Below are 17,752 nucleotides of genomic sequence, written 5' to 3'. Positions count from 1 at the left end.
AAGTATAGCATAAGGAATATATTCAATAGTCTAATAACTACAGTATCAGATGAGTACTAGATTCATTGGGATGATCACATAGTAAATTATATAATGTCTAATCACTGGGATAGTCACCTGAAGCTAATGTAATAAAGTATGTTCATTGTAATTGGAGAAAAAGAACACATACACCCCTGTCTTCTTTGCAGCATTATTTATAATAGCCAATATCTGTAAACAGTCTACATGCCCATCAGTAGGTGATTGGATTAAAAAGCTGTGGGACATTTACACAATGGAATACTATACAACCTTAAAAAGAAGGAAGTCTTACCTTTTGTGACAACATGGATGTGCTAGAGATTATTATGCTAAGTGAAATAATCCAGTCAAAGAAAGACAAATACTGTATGATTTCATAAGTGAAATCTAATGAACAAAATAAACTGAAGAACAAAACAGAAACAGGCATGGACACATGGAACAGACTGATACCTCTCAGAGGGGAGGGGGGACAGGGGACTGGGTGAAAGAATGTGAAGGGACTAACCAAAGAACATACAAATATGACACATAATCAGAGAGAAGATGGTAGCTAGGTAAGTGGGAGCAGATTCCACTTCCCCTACACACAGGAGAGAAACCTGGCCTATCTATGGAGGAGCAGAGCGGACGGCCAACAATACCACAGCATATATGAAAATAGATCAAGAATTGTAGCAGACATTGAAAAAGCAGGCGGTAAGGAGAGTGCTTCTGGACAATAAGGGCTCAGAGATCAGCGGGAGGACCAGGGAGGCTGAAGCCGCAAGCCCAGGCCCCACTGGGCGGGCAACAGAGCTCTTAGGAAAGAGCTGGGTCAGCGCTCCCTCCCCAGCCAAGCAGGGTTTGAGGAGCGCTGGGAGAGACCTGGTTGCTTGAAGTCTCAGGGGAGAAAGGATTGAATGGCAAACACACGGGGGCTGTCAGCACCCACGCACAGCCCTGGAAATAGTGTTCACCAGAGCCCATGCGACCAGAGGTGGCCTGGCCAGGCGCATGCAGGCTGGTACCTCCACAACCCAGGGGGAGAGAGCTTTGTGGAACACCTAGGGACCACATCCTCAGACCCGGAGAGAGGATGCGCGCCTCAGGAGATCTGGAGCCTGCACTGGTAAACCCAGAGTGAGGGAGCACTCCGCAGGAGACCTGGGGTCCACATCTGTAAACTCGCCCCTCAGCCTGCTGCAGCCAGCAAGAACAGAAAAACCAGTTTGGCCAGTTTGAAACCAGCAAGAGGGTTTTTGTTGTTTTTCTGTTTTTGTTTGTTTTATTTTTTGTAAGTAATCTTTTATTTTTTTTTATTATTTTTTCTCTCAATACTTTTTGCTTCTCTTTCCTTCTTTCTTGTTTTATTCCTTCTTCTTTTCTTTCCAATTTTATCTCTTCTACCTTCCTTAGTCTGCTTTAAAAAAAAAACCCACAAATGAGACAAAAAAAACCAGAATTGTGAAAAGACCAAAGTTGGGCCCAAAGAGGAACCATTCCAACAGCTGAGACAGAGAGACAAATTTCACTTTGCTATTACAAAGAACCTGCAAGATATTGCGTCTTTGTATTATTATTTTTACATTATTCTTACATCTTTTATTTGAATAATATTTTTGTATTTCTCTTCTTTCTGTTTAGTCTTCTTTGCTTGGCTGGTTATGTTGTATCATTTGACAGGTTTCCCCTGTTCTCTCATCCATAGTGTATTGCTAATTTACTGTCCTTCACTTCACCTGTGTTCCATTAGCACACTACTGAAGGTCCAATACTCCCTATTCTTGGTATCTAGATCTCACATTTCTGTCATATGATTATCGCTCTAATATTATTGTAAATAATAGCTGTTCCATACAATTGTAAATACTACACAACACCCCTCCCAGATCTTAGCCCACTTCACGGTTTCCAGAACTCTATTACTGTAGTGGTTAACTCTATTCTCTCACACACTACACCTATTTACTATCCTCTACTCTTACCTTACCTCAGAATCTGACCTCCCTGCTTTCTGGATCCAATTCACAATCCTTCCCCAACAAGAGTCTTACCTTCTTTCCATCTTTTCTAAAAAGTGACTAGTTGGATGGTATATCACAGTTAACACTACACATAGCCAAAGGATCTCCTATCTCTTCTTTACTGGCTGCTACTGTAAATAGCATAGAATACTCTCTTGCTGTCTTAAACCATTTTGCCTTACCCCTCCAACTGATCACAAAAAAGAGTAGATGGAAGCGGTGAGTACCAGGATACCCAAAGGAGACTACACCACTGAATCTCACAGGTATTCTACCACAGAAGCTCACCCCATAAACCCAGGGAGTCAGAACAGATCAATTTAAAAAGCTGAGGCTAACAAGAAGAGTCTCACAAACAATGGGAAGACAAAGAAACAATCCCCAAATGAAAGGAAAGGAGGAAACCTCAGAAAGAATGTTAGATGAAATAGAGGCAAGTCAACTATCAGATATTGAATTCAAAGCAATGGTATCAGGAAGCTCCATGAGCTCACAGAAAATTACCAGAAACTACAAGGAAACTACAACGAACTCTCTGCAAACCATATCAACATGAAAAGCAAATAGAAACTATCAACTAGGGCCAAGAGGAAAAGAAGAATACAATTTCTGAACTGAAGAACACAGTAGAAGGAATCAAAAGCAGGATAGATGAAGCAGAAGATCAGATCAGTGAGCTGGAGGACAAAGTAGAAAAAACCACCCAGAAAGAGTAAGAAAATGAAAAAAGGCTCAGAAAGAATAAAGAGAGATTAAGAGAAATACAAGGCAATATGAAACATAATAATACTCAAATAATAAGGATACCAGAAGGAGAAGAGAAAGGGATAGAAAACCTATTTGAAAAAGTAATGATGGAAAACTTCCCTAATTTAATGAGAGAAAAAGTCACAAAAATCCAGGAAACAGAGAGTCCTAATCAAGAGGAACCCAAAGAGGCCCACTTCAAGACACATCATAATAAAAATGACAAAATTCCAAAACAAAGAGGGAATCTTAAAGGCAGCAAGGAAGAAAAAGGAAATAACATACAAGGGAGCGCCAATAAGGTTAGCAACTGACTTCTCAATGGAAACACTCCAAGCAAGAAGAGAATGGTAACTAGCAGTAGTTGAAGCAGTAATCAAGAACTTCTGATACACAAAAGCCCTGGACCAGATGGTTTCATAGGAGAATTCTACAAAGCTTTTAAGGAAGAGCTAACCCCTATCCTTCACAGACTATTCAAAAAAGTTCAAAATGATGGAAGACTCCCAAACTCTTTTTATGAAGCCAGCATTATCCTAATCCCAAAACCAGATAAAGACACAATAAAGAAAGAAAACTTCAGGCCAATATCACTGATGAACATCGACGCTAAAATCCTCAACAAAATATTGGCAAACCACATCCAACAATACATTAAAAAGATCATGCACCATCACCAAGTGGGATTCATCCCAGGGATGCAAGGATGGTTCAGCATTCACAAATCAGTGAATGTAATACACCACATAAACAAGATCAAAGACAAAAGCCACATGATCATATCAATAGATGTGGAAAAAAGCATTGATAAGGTACAGCACCCATTTACCATAAAAACACTCAGCAATGTAGGAATGGAGGAAGCATTCCTCAACATAATAAAGGCCATATATAGAGACCTACAGCCAACATCATACTCGATGGGTAAAAACTAAAAGCTTTTCTACTGAGATCAGGAATAAGACAAGGTTGTCCACTTTCACCACTTCCTTTCAATATAGTATTGGAAGTTTTAGGCACAGTGATCAGACAAGAAAAGGAAATAAAAGCCATCCAAATTGGAAAGGAGGAAACAAAACTGTCACCATTTCCAGATGACATGATAGTATACGTGGAAAATCCTAAAGACTCTACCAAAAAACTGCTCAACCTAGTAAATGAATTTGGCAAAACAGAAGAATACAAAGTCAATATCCAGAAATCAAAGGCATTTTTGTATACCAACAATGAAACAGCAGAGGCAGAAATAAAAAAATTCCATTTGATATAGCAAAAAGAAAAAGAAAATACCTAGGAATAAACCTAACCAAGAATATAAAAGACCCATGTGCAGAAAACTACACAACACTGAAGAAAGAAATCAAGGAAGACACAAACAAATGGAAACATATAACATGTTCATGAATTGAAAGAATTAACATCATCAAAATTTTCATACTACCCAAAGCAATTTACAGATTCAATGCAATACCTATTAAAGTACCAATGGCATATTTCACAGACATAGAACAAACACTTCAAAAATTTACATGGAACCGTAAATGACCCCAAATAGCTGCTGCAATTTTGAGAAAGAAGAGCAAAGTAGGAGGGATCACAATACCTGATATCAAACTGTATTACAAGGCCACTGTAATCAAAACAGCCTGGTACTGGCATAAAAACAGGCATATAGACCGATGGAACAGAACAGAGAGCCCAGAAATAAACCCAAGTCTCTATGGTCAATTAATATTTGACAAAGGGGGCAGCAACATAAAATGGAGTAAAGATAGCCTCTTCAACAAATGGTGTTGGGAGAACTGGACAGCTACATGCAAAAAAATGAAACTTGAGCACCAACTTACACCATACACCAAAATAAATTCAAGGTGGATAAAAGACTTAAATGTAAGCCATAACACTATTAAAGTCCTAGAGGAGAACATAAGCAGGAAAATCTCAGATATTTCATGCAGCAACATATGTCCCCTAGAGCAAGGGACATAAAGGAAAGAATACACAAATGGGATTTCATCAATATCAAAAGCTTCTTCATGGCTAAAGAAAACTATTAAAATAAAAGAGAACCAACTGTATAGGAAAACATAGTTGCCAATGATACCTCAGACAAAGGTTTAATCTCCAAAATATGTAAGGAACTTAGATGACTCTACTCTAAGAATACAAGCAACCCAATTAAAAAATGGGCAGAGAACTTGAACAGACATTTCTCTAAGGAGGACATACAGAGGATCCAGAGACACACGAAAAGATGCCCAATATTACTAGCTACCAGAGAGATGCAAATTGAAACCACAGTGAGATACCATTTCATACTGGTCAGAATGGCCATCACAAGCAAAGCAACAAATAGCCAGTATGGGAGAGGTTGTGGAGAAAAGGGAACCCTAGTTCATTGTTGGTGGGATTGCAGACTGGTACAACCACTATGGAAAACAGTATGGAATTTTCTAAGAAAACTAAAAATGGATCTGCCTTTTGACCCAGCAATTCCACTGCTAGGATTATACCCTAAAAACCCTGAAACACCAATCCAAAAGAACCTATGCACCCCAATGTTCAGCACACTTTGCAATAGCCAAGAGTTGGAAGCAACCTAGGTGCCCATCAGTAAATGAACAGGTCATAAAACTATGGCACATTTACACAATGGAGTTTTATACAGCAGAAAGAAAGAAGGAGCTCCTACCCTTTTCGACAGCATGGATGGAACTGGACAGAGTTATGTTAAGCAAAATAAGCCAGGTGGTTAAAGACAAATGCCACATGATCTCACCTTTAACAGGAACCTAAGCAACAAAACAATCAAACAAATAAAATATAACCAAAGACACTGAAATAGAGAACAGGCTGATAGTGTCCAGAGGAGAGAGGGGAGAGACTTTTAAGGGAAAAGGGGAAGGGTTTACAGGAACAAGTATAAAAGACACATGGACAAAAACTAGGAGGGGTGGAAATGAGAGGGAGCGGGGAGGGCTGTGTGGGTGGGCTGGGATGGGAGTAAAAAACAGAAAACTGTACTTGAACAACAATTAAAATTAAAAAATAAGACACATAGACACGGATAATAGTGTGGTGATGTCCAGATGTAACAGGGGGTAGGGGCTGATGGGCAAAGGTGGGGGAGATGGGGTCGTCTACAAAATAGCAGAAACAATAAATAAAAAGTTGAAAAAAGGAATCAGCCCTAGCCTGGTGGCCAGGGCCAGGTGGATTACCGTAGTTGGTTGGAGTGTTGTCCCATATATCAAAAGGTTGTGGGTTCACTTCCCAATCAGGGCACATACCTAGGTTGTGTGTTTGATGCACCTGGTCTGAGTGCATCAGGAGGCACTCAATACAACCAATCGAGATCACTCTTTCACATCAATGTCTCTGTCTCTGTCTCTCTTTCTCCCTTTGTCTCCTCATCCTTCCTCTGTCCCTAAAGTCAATAAACATCCTCTAGTGAGGATTAAAAAAGAAAATTTGACCAATGAATGCATAGGTAAGTGGAACGAAAAATCAGCGTTTTTCTCTCCCTTTCTCTCTCTCTCTCTCTAAGCCATTTTTTAAAGGGAAAATATTTACTAGAGTTTTACTCTCAATATGTTTCATCCTTTGTTGTTTATTATCTATCATTTTAGCATCAACTTCACACATATTTAATTTTTTCATTGTAAAATGGATGAACTGAGCAAGTACATATAAGATAAGACTTTTATTTCAGATAAAAGCCAAGAGTTACTGCTAGAAAACAAGACATGTAGGAGACATTTAACAGGAGTAAGAAATGGGAGTTAGACCATATGGGCTGACAGCACCATAAATAACAAGAAAATATAGGGAGTGCTGAAATAGGACAGAACAAATGACAACTCAAAGTATCTCAGCTTAGAATATCAAAGTTAAAGCTATATGGGTAAATATGTAGTGTTTGTGATTCTGGCCTACTGTATGGAAATCAAGTCTGATGACAATAACACACAGAAAAGTAGAAAATACACAACTTTAGAATTGGTGGAACTAAAATCTAATCTCGGCCTCACAAAAATTTACCCATATAATTTTGTATAAATTATTTAAACCTGCTAGACTTCCATTTCCTCATCTCCAAAATGGGCATAATAGCACTTAATCAGATTTACTACATAAACTAAGACAATACTGTGATTCTCAAAGCTGTTCAGACTGTACAACAAGGAGAAAATCTGGGTGGTCTTTGAAAAACATGAGGACTTCAAAGATTTCATGAGAGCAATTTAAGTGTAGATTTAAGTAATCCTAGACCCCAACCCTCAATTTTACAGATGGGTAACTTAGGGCCTCAAAAGTCTGAGTCGTTTCCCCAAGGTAACATGAATAGTTTGATTCGGGGTCAGCATCTGCATCTAGAATTCAGATGTCCTGATTCCCCTCCAAAAACTAATCTTTATAAACACAAGTAGCTATAATTTGCTAAACAAAATATTGCCATGATTTATCCAGGGTTTGAACCAGGAGCTTAGGCTTCAGAACCTGTGTGCTTTACCACAATACCAAAATGCCCCTCAAACTATGCCTGTTAGTTGTTATTCTCCTTGCCAATAATGGTGGTTAGCAAAAAATGAACATGTATTCCACTGATTTAGTTGCAATTCATATTAAGATGTGTTCTTTTTTATTGTCAGTAATGACTTCTTTATGTCTTACAAGAACATGGCTGTACCATGGTCTCAAACACAGGAGTGCAATTCTTGTCCTCTTCTGTCAGTGTTACATAGAGTTTCATCAGACTCTCTCTCCCTACTTAGAAATCCAGCTTGAGGTTCTGGAGTCCAGGAAGCAGCACTTAATAAGTTCTAGTCAAGTATTCTAGAATTTGGTAGGAGTCACCCGTGTTGCTTATCTGGCTATATCTTGGGCCCAGTACTGGTAACTAGAGTACCCTGAACCCCAATTTAGATCCTGGAGCTTTAACAATTTAACTATTTCTTACAATACTATCCAGATGCCACCAGCCTGCAAGGATCTCTAGATAAATATCTATGCTTGTAGTTCAAGGCTGGTCTCTGCTTGCCTACAGTGACATTCCTGCTTCCTTCTTGGGCCTCCTAACCACAGGCACTCGGATGTACCTGCTCTTGTTGTTCTGCTCTACCTCTATAGGTTAGCCTGGTCCTGCATTCTTACTCCATTGCCCACTGCCTATTCACTATCCTCCCATCCGTGTTCCACCATAGCCGAATGGCCCATACCCAGCCCTACTGACATGTGACATGCCTTGTGTTTAAGTGGTCCCTGTACACGTCTAAAGCCCGTGAAGCCCTTCTGAATTTTTTTTGTTTTTAAGCATACATTTCTGAGAATTCTTGAAAACTGATATATGAAGTTTCAGTTTTCTTTTTAATATTTTTCTCTAATTTGTTTACTAAATGACATTATTATCTTCACAGTGTTGCTTTCCACCTTGATCTCTAAACAAACATAAGACTTTATTACTCCTTCCTTCTATAGCCAAAAGTGATATCAACATGACAGAACTGAATAACACCCTCCCCCAAAGATACGTCCTAATACTGGCAATATTCTCTTCTGTATCAAAAGAGTGAATGTTCAACTGATTGATGTTTCTCACACTGATATCTCTCTCTCTCTTACTCTCTCTGTCTCTGAAATTTTTTTCAATTCCAATTAACATACTTTAGTATATTAGCTTCAGGTGACTATCCCAATGATTAGACATTATATAATTTACTAAGTGATCATCCCAATGAATCTAGTACCCATCTGATACTGTAGTTATTAGATTCTTGACTATATTCCCTATGCTATACTTTACATCCTCATGACTACTCTATTACTACCAATTCATACTTCTCAATCCCTTCACCTTTTCCACCTATGCCCCCTCCTATCTGGCAACCATCAAAAATGTTCTCTGTATCTATAAGTCTATTTCTGTTCTGCTTGTTTATTTTGTTTTCTATTCAATGGTTGATAGATAAGTATGTACTATCATTTTGTTGATAAGTATGCACTATTATTTTGTTGATCTTTTTTTTTCTTTTTCTTAAAGAAGATTGTTTAACATTTTGTATAATACTGGTTTGGTGGTGATGAACTTCTTCAGCCTTTTCTTTTCTGGGAAGCTCTTTATCTGTCCTTTGATTCTAAATGATAGCTTTGCTGGGTAGAATAATCTTGGTTGTAGGTCCTTGCTTCTTACCACTTTGAATATTTATTGCCAATCCCTTCTGGCCTGCAAATTTTCTGTTTAGAAAGCAGCTAACAGTCTTATGGGAGCTCCCTTGCAGGTAACTAACTGCTTTTCTCTTGGTGCTTTAAAATTCTCTCTGTCTTTAACTTTTGGCATTTTAATTATGATATGTCTTGGTGTGTGCCTCTTTGGGTTCATCTTGTTTGGGACTCTCTGCTTCCTGGACTTGTATGTCTATTTCCTTAGCAGGTTAGGGAAGATTTCTGTCATTATTTTTTTCAAATAGATGTTCAATTTCTTGCTCTTTCTCTTCTCCTCCTGACACCCTTATGATGTGAATGTTGTTACACTTGAAGTTGTCCTAGAGGATCCTTACACAATCCTCATTTTTTAGGATTCTTTTTCCTTCTTGCTGTTTTGATTGGGTATTTTTTCTTCCTTATATTCTAAATCACTAATTTGACTCTCAGGTTCACCTACTCTACTGTTGATTTTCTGTAAATTATTCTTCATTTCCATTAGTGTATTCTTCATTTCTGACTGGTCATTTTTTATGGTGTCTGTCTTTTTCTATGCTGTTGAAGTATTCACTCATCCATTGAGTGTCCTTATAACCAGTGTTTTGAACTCTGCCTCTAGTTGATCACTTGTTTCCACTTTGTTTAGTTCTTTATTTGAGTTTGATCTGTTTTTTCATTTGGACCATGTTTGTTTATCTCCTCATTTTGGCAGCCTCCCTGTGTTTGCTTCCATATATTAGGTGGTGCTGCTATGTCTCCTGGACTTGGTAGAATGGCCTAATGTAGTAGGTGTTCTGTGGAGTGCAGTGACACAGCTTCCCCAGTCATTCAAGCTGGGCATTCCAAATGCACCATGTACCACCCTGCATGCTCTGAACACTCTCTTGTTGTAGTTAAGTCTTAATTGCTGTTGGCACATAACTGGAAGAGATACCACCAGGCCAATCAGCTGCAAGGACTGACTGTGACCACCAATTACTGTGGAGGATGTGCTGTGCTAGAGCCTACCCCATAGAGCAGGACTTGCTTCAGTGGGGCTCTGGTGCCTGCTGAGTTTTTCTCTTGAGTGTGATGCTTGTGGAAGTAGTTAGTTGGTGCTAACACATGATCTGAAGCTGTCTACCAGGTGTGCTGGCTCTGGTGACTTCCAGGAGTTGCAGGCTAGTGTCAGCCACCAACTGTACTCTGCCCAGAGCTATCCAGCATGAGCTACAAACTGATCTTCAGATGGCTGCTACTGTGCTGGGCTTGGAGGTGCCCAGGCAAAGCTGAGCTGGGAACCAAGGCTGGCTGCCTCCAGTGCTGGTCTTGAGGCCACTTAGCAAGAGTGGGTCATGTGAGGCCAGATGCTGCTTGTTTTTGAGATTTTAGGGAAGTCTGAAGTGTGAGCCAAGGCAGGCAATTCATGTAAGAAAGCCACTGAAAACAGCTTGGGTGAGCCTGCATGCTGAGTGAGATGGGATTTCAGAGAATCACCAGGGCAGGGCAAACAGTGTGAGCCTGACTGATGGAGAATCAGATATGGTGCTTTGGGGGAGGGCAACGGTGCCCTCTGGCAGCAAAGCAACAATGACCTCTGGCAGCCGTTCTGTCTGGTAGAAAGCTTCCTTCCTAGATTTTGCCCTGATACTGGCAATTCTGTTCCTGCCTAAATGCCTCTGGTACCTTTCAAGCTGCTGCCACAGCGGTGGAGTCCAGAAGGAGTGAGTCTGAATATGTCTATGCTTGGGCCCTTTAAGAGAAACTGCCTGGGACTCCAGAAGCCTTCCATCTCCCTCAGCCTCAATCCCTGCTGGTTTCTATAGCCAGAACTTTTCTAGACTTGTCTTCATGGCATTGGGACCCTGGGCTAGGGGCCTGGTGTGAGGCTGGGGCCCTTGCTCTTCATAAGGGACCTTTGCAGCCAAGATATCCTTCCCAATTTTTATCTGCCACATATGAGTGGAGGAACAGCCCTTTCCAGATCTCTGCCCTTCCTGCTAGTCTCAATGTGGCTTTTTTAATTCCCTAGATGTAAGACTTCCATTCAGCCAGATTTCAGGTGATTCTGAATGATGGTTGTTCTGTAATTGAGTTGTACTTTCAACGTGGTTGTGGGAGGAGGCAAGTACTGCATTTACTTACACTGCCACCTTAACCAGAAGTCCCAAGTATGTGATAATTTGTTAGTAGCACTAAGAAACTAATGCAAGAATCATACAGGACAAATCTGTAATGGGATGGACTGAATTTTACAATGTGTGGAAAACAGATACCCTTTAACATCACTCCTACTTCTTTTTCCCCTTCAGTTTTGTTTCTCTCATTCCCACTGCCACTGTCAAACCAAGCCATTATCATTTCTCACCTGGACTACTATAACACACTCCTACTGGTGTCCTGCACACTCTCTCCTGTTAGTACTGTCATAAATCACATCATCCCCTACTTGAAGTCTTCCAGTTATTTCCCATTGCACTTAACAACAAACTCTTCAAACCTCACCAGGCTCCCACCTTCTTTCCAGCCTCATCTCAGTCCACTTTCCCTGCCAACCATACCTGCGAAGGTTCTGCCAACCACACCTACCAAGTCAGATTCTTCTTAGAACAAACCAAGTTTTTTTCCCCCCTCTCGGGGCTTTTGCAGTATGTCTTGCATCCTATCTTTCGGAACCACTTGTCATTGTCTGAAATTATCTCCTTTAAGGTTTGGTTTTGTTCACCGCCCAGTGACTGTGCAGTTCCTGCACACAGTAGAACAGTTTCTCACCATGAAGTGGGAGAGATGTTCCTGAGGGACATTAAGCAATGTCCAGAAATGTTTTTGGTTGTCACTACTATGGGATGCTTTTGATGGGTAAAGGCCAGGGGTGCTGCTAAACTCACTCTGCAATGCACAGAATGCACCCCCCCCAAATTATTTGACCCTAAATGTCAGTATTGCCAAGGTTGAAATACCCTGCAATAGATGCTTGTGGCAAAGGGTTCTAGTTGTCCCCTCATATCCATTCTTTCCCCTGTGGTAATAGATACCCTGATATTTTTATATCCAGCTGCCAAGCATAAAGACAATATTTACCAATCTCGTTGTAGGCAGAAATAGAAAGGAATGTCACATGGTGGTACTTACTTTATTTTTTCTTCATTCTGCTGCCTGAATCACAGACAGTGCCATCCTAAATCACGAGATTGAGGCCATACAAGCTAACGCAACAAGATAGAAGGATGTTGTATCTCAGACACTATAGGGCATCATACTCCTGAATTGCTTCTCATTAAATATTTGAATAAATGAATTACACCAGATATCTGTAATGCACTGTTTCTCTTAATGGTCTAGGCATGAATAAAAAGCCAGAAATACGTGTGTCCTATATAGCACAAAACCATCAGCCTATTCTCTCCCCTTTCCTACTTGTGGGATCTCATATACCTTGTCTTTTATGTTAGGGTTGCAATTCAAAATTACATTACCTACTTTCTCTGTACTTTCAACTTTTATATTCATTGGCCAAAAATTTCTTTTGGTTTTTCCCATAAAATAGCTCTAATAGTGCTTAGTTGTCTTTACTTCATTTGAAACAATTTCATTAGATTGTACTGTGACTGCTGTCATATCAGTGTGCATTTAAAAAATTATGAAAATTGGTGAAATTTTTTGTAGCTTAATATTGAAGATGGAAGAAAATATGCAACATTTTGGCATATTATATCCCATTATTTCAAGAAAGGTAAAAATTCAACTGAAATGCAAAAGAAAGATTTGTGCAGTGTGTGGAGATGTGCTGTGCCTGACTGAATGTGTCAAAAGTCATTTGGGAAGTTTCATGCTGGAAATTTATCACTGGATGATGTTCCATGGTTGGGTAGACCAGTTGATGTTGATGGCAATCAAATCAAGACATTAAATGAGAATAACCAATGTTATACCATGCCGGAGATAGCTGACATATTCAGAATACCCAAATTAATACAGTGATTGGTGAAAATGAAAAATGCGTCTTTTATTTATGGGAGAAACCACATGGACTTTTTGGCCAACCCAATATTTAACTCGTTCTACAACATGTAGTGTGCCCCCCAAATATCTATGTATTTCACACCATTAGACTTTACAAGAGAAAACCCCTGATCTCTTCTCCTTCCCTCTCTTTACTGTGACTTTTACCATAAGAACAAATATTATGCAAACATGATAACTTTGGGTTACATTACATATTACACACATAGTGAACAAAAGCTTGAGGTGTAATTGTGACAAATTGTGGTGTAATGTAACCCAAAATGTAACTTTGGGTTACATTACATATTACACACATAGTGAACACTTGAGATGTAATTGTGACTTAAGTCCTTGAAGGGTTTTGTTCTTGGATCATCCTTTTCCTACATTTGAACAAAGAATGTATATGAAGTTTTGGCTTACTCCCATAAACCAGATGCCTTCCTGGTTAGCCAGGTTTCTCCAGAGAGTATATCACTCCTACAGAAATTTGTGTTCTCTCAAAAGTGTGAGCAATGGTGAAGAACTTTGTTCTCACTCTTCCAAGGGCTGAGAATTTCCCGAAACACAAATAACTCCTAGGTGGCCACTTATCAGCCAAGGGCTTCCTGAAATAACCCTCCATGGGGATTTACTTCCTGATTATTTTTTTAAGTTATTTTTCTTGTTTGAAACAAAATTGATATACAGCAAATACAGGCAAGTTAGAAATAATGGGAAAAAATGCATTTCAGACTGCAGTTTAGTTAATGTTCTTATATATATAAAGCATTTTTAAAAAATTGAATCATATAATACTACTTAGAGACCTGCTTTTATTCTCCCCACATCAATAAATGTTCTTCAGTAATATGATTCTCCATAGGAGGACTTACCTCCAGTAGCTCATATACACATCACCTGAGGGGTTTTCTTCCAACTACATATACTCATACTCATACGCCCATGTCACTACTTCCACCACTAAGAAATACTGACCTAGGGAACCAGTGTTAGTGGTGATACCATGCCTAACCACCTAGAATGTGAGGGCAGAAAACGGGGATTAAACCCACAGTCCTGTGACAGAGTATATGGTCTGTGCAGAAAAGTTCAGCCATTGTTAATATAACAAGAACAGTTTGCATGGCATCGATATAACCTAGCAGCCAAGGAAAGTGGACTGGAATGTGTGTGTGTGAACAATGATGATTTCACTGTATTAGTCGGTATGGGCAGTAGATACCACTGAGTAAGCAGGTGTGCTGTGTGGCTGTCACATTTGAAATGACTGAGTAGAGCAACAAATCTGCATCAAATTCTGAGTTAAGCTCACACATTCCTTCACAGAAACTACTTGGATGATTTAGAAGCCTGTAACTATGAATAACTGGTGATTGGCAGCTTCATCACAACAACATGCCTGTTCATGCATCTTTCAGTAAATGTCTCCATTTTTCATAGTGTGTGGCTGGATACTTTCTGGACAGACCTCATCGTATTTAATTTATCCCTGTTGTCAGACATTTCACAGGATTTTTATTGGCACAAAGTGCTCTAGAAGCAGTAGGGCATCTTGATTTCATGCATGGACTCCCAGGGCTCAAGTCTTGTTTCCTGTATTAACTACTCACTTTGAGTCTCACTTTCTTCATCTTGAAAGTAACAGGATGAAATGAGGTAATACACATTGTTAACCTAAAAATAAAGGCTGTTCAAAGAGAGGCAACAGGCACTTATTGAGGTCAATAAGAATTGACATTTGAGAAACACTGATTCAAGCAGAAGCTGAAATAATGTTCCAATTAGGACAAAGGGTATTTATGAGAAAGGAAGGGGAACAACTACATTAGTGGAAAGAAATCATTCCAGTTGGTTCAGGTAACATAATACAGTAATGTTTATTCTAAACAATGTTTTACATTTTCAGTCCAGCAGTCATCAGTCTGGCAGTCATAATAACTGCTGCCTTGTTATCTTTGCGGACAGTTCTTTGCAAGGCACCAGGTTGCTCAGGCCCAAGCCAAAGGTTATTTTGCCGTTTTAACACTCCAGATGTTTGAGGCATGTGACCTGCAAGGCAGTCTGTCTGTCCTGGAAGCTCCAATTCCATGGCTTCATTTATATCATTGTTTACTACATAAAGAACTTTTTCTGGTGGTAAGCTACTCAAATATCACACAAAAACTGCTACCCAATTGTGACTTGTCCCCATTTGAAAAAAACACCCAATGGGAAAACAGATTTTATAAATACATTTAAAAAGTGGACCGCTTAGTGTGATGTAAAGAAAATGTACTGTGGGGCAATTTAGGATGAATTTTCCTGAGAACTTTGAGCAGCCATTCCCTCCCCTTCCCTCAGATGAAGCACAGTGTCTGATTCACTTATAAATGCAATAAATCTTTGCTTATTTGGATTGAGTTCCATTCAATTCTACTGCATCTGATTCTCTTCAGATGACTCTTCCTACTCCTTGTCTTTAGAGTGTATCCCATTGTCTTATGATTATGACAGAATCAGCTATAATTTTGACGAACTTTCTTTAAAATTTAATTAGTAATTCTCCCTCCCTAGACATTAATGTATCTTCCTTGAAATCCCAGTGGCAGACTTGATGCTGTGGAAGGGCCTGGGTCTGGGATGGTTTAGAAGCCACATGAACAATAACTGCAATTCTTTTTCTTTTCCTTTCTCTCTCTCTCTGTGTGTGTGTGTGTGTGTGTGTGTGTGTGTTTAAAAAAGGAAAAAGCAAAGGCAGTGATGGATCCAGGGTATTTTTCAGCCTAGAGCAGATACAGTTTGGAGACTTCTATGTAAGAAAAAGAACATAAAATTACCAAAGTAGAATCAGATTTGAACATAAGAATGTATTCAGAATAAAAACAGAAATCACAAGAAATGGCTTGAAGCTTAGAGATCCAGATCTCTTTCTTCTAAGGTCTCTGTCAGGAACGCTTCCTGCTTGCACCCTGGCCCCTCCTTTCTACCTGGATCACTCCACAACCCTAGCACTCCAAGGGTATGTACTTGAGAGGCCCAAACCTTGAACTATATTAATTCAGTAAAAATCTGTCTTCCCTGGTTGCATGGCTCAGTTGGTTGGAGGGTTGTCCCATGCATCCGAAGATTACTGGTTTGATTCCTGGTCAGAGCATATACCCTATTTTGCCATGTATAATGTGCACTTTGTTGTCCAAATATTTTAGGGGAAAAGAAGGATGAGCACTATATATGGATATAATGATTACATACCAGAGGTATAATGAGCCCATGGGTGCACATTATACACAGCAAAATACAGTACCTAGGTTGCAGGTTCCACCCCCGAAGCACATATGGGAAGCAAATGATGAATATTCCTCTTTCACACTGATGTCTCTCTCTCTCTCTCTCCCCTCCTCTCTATCTGAAGTCAATAAAAACATATTCTCAGGTGAGGATTGAAGGGGAAAAAAGGAAATCTACCTCTAGGTGTGAAATGGGAGAGCAAAGTGAATATAATCAACTTGTTCAAAACTACAAAATTTAAAGGAGTATAAATCACAATCACTTTTTGAATTTTATAGTAAGCGTATTAGTTTCCTACTACTAATATAACATAGTACCACATATTTTGTGGAGTACAACACCACCGATTTATTCTCTTACAATTCTGGAGGTTAGAAGTCTGAAATGAGTGTTACGGCACTAAAATCGAAGTGTTAGAAGGGTTGGTTCCTTCTGGAGACTCTTGAGGAGAATATTTTCTTGCCTTTTCCAGCTTTGCATCCCTTTGTTTTTGGACCCATTTCACCTTCAAAGCCAACCATGGCCTGTCCAGTCTCCCTCACACCACAGTTCTCTGACATTGCTCTTCTGCTTCCCTCCCACATTGTAAGGACCACTTGATTACATTGAGTCTACCCACAGAAGCCCAGATAATTCCTCTATTACAAGTTAATTGATTTGTTACCTTAATTCCACCTGCTACCTCTTTGCCATGTAATTTAATAAATTTGCTTTTTCTGGAGATTAGAATATGGCCATTTTAGGACGGCCATTATTCTGTCCACCACAGTGAGTAAACTATTTGAGTACCAAGTACTTTTGGAAATGACTTTTGCAATAGATTCCCATAACTTAACATTGGTTCTGAATTAGACAACCTGTGAGTGGAGCCAAAGCATATTTGTACATTTCAGAATTGAAAGAGGACAGGTACCAAGCTCAGCATGCAAAGAGCCTGCTGTCTTTGTTTTTATTCCTATTGAAGGCAGTTACAGATCTCTCCAAACAGTAGAAAATATCAGGTTTTTACATAGAGAAAATAGAATTGTAAAAATAGCTGAGTGAACACACACTTTTTACTCTCTACTAAGCTGTACTAAAACTATAGTAAAGAGAGTTTTTAAAGGCATAACCCTACAAAGATAAAGTGTGCATGAGAAGAAATAGCACTTTTGGGGGGAACTGTGAAATGGGTGAACCAGCGGTGCTGAGAGCAGAACTGATGAAGAATGAATTCCATTTCCTAAGTGGGATCAGCCAAGAGCAAAGTCCATTTAACCCACCAAATAATCAGTGCCCAGGAATGAGTGGCAACCAGCTCCTTCTGGCAAAGGGGCGGGGGGCGGGCAGGTATGTTCTCCAATAAGGAGGGTTGGTCAAAAGCTGTTTGAGAAGCAGCTAGAGCCCTAGATGGTCCTCTCTTTCTCCAGACTGCTGGGTGGTACCCTCCTTCTCCCCAGCAGAAAATAGTTTCCTCTCTGAAGAGGGTAAAGCAGCAGGTCTTTTGAATAAATGGAAAACAGAGGCGTTAAATAAATGAC

The sequence above is a fragment of the Sturnira hondurensis genome, unplaced genomic scaffold, assembly GCF_014824575.4.
Source record: "Sturnira hondurensis isolate 20B ecotype Veracruz unplaced genomic scaffold, ASM1482457v3 Scaffold0016273, whole genome shotgun sequence".
NCBI lineage: Eukaryota > Metazoa > Chordata > Mammalia > Chiroptera > Phyllostomidae > Sturnira > Sturnira hondurensis.
This window is presented reverse-complemented; position numbering follows the sequence as displayed.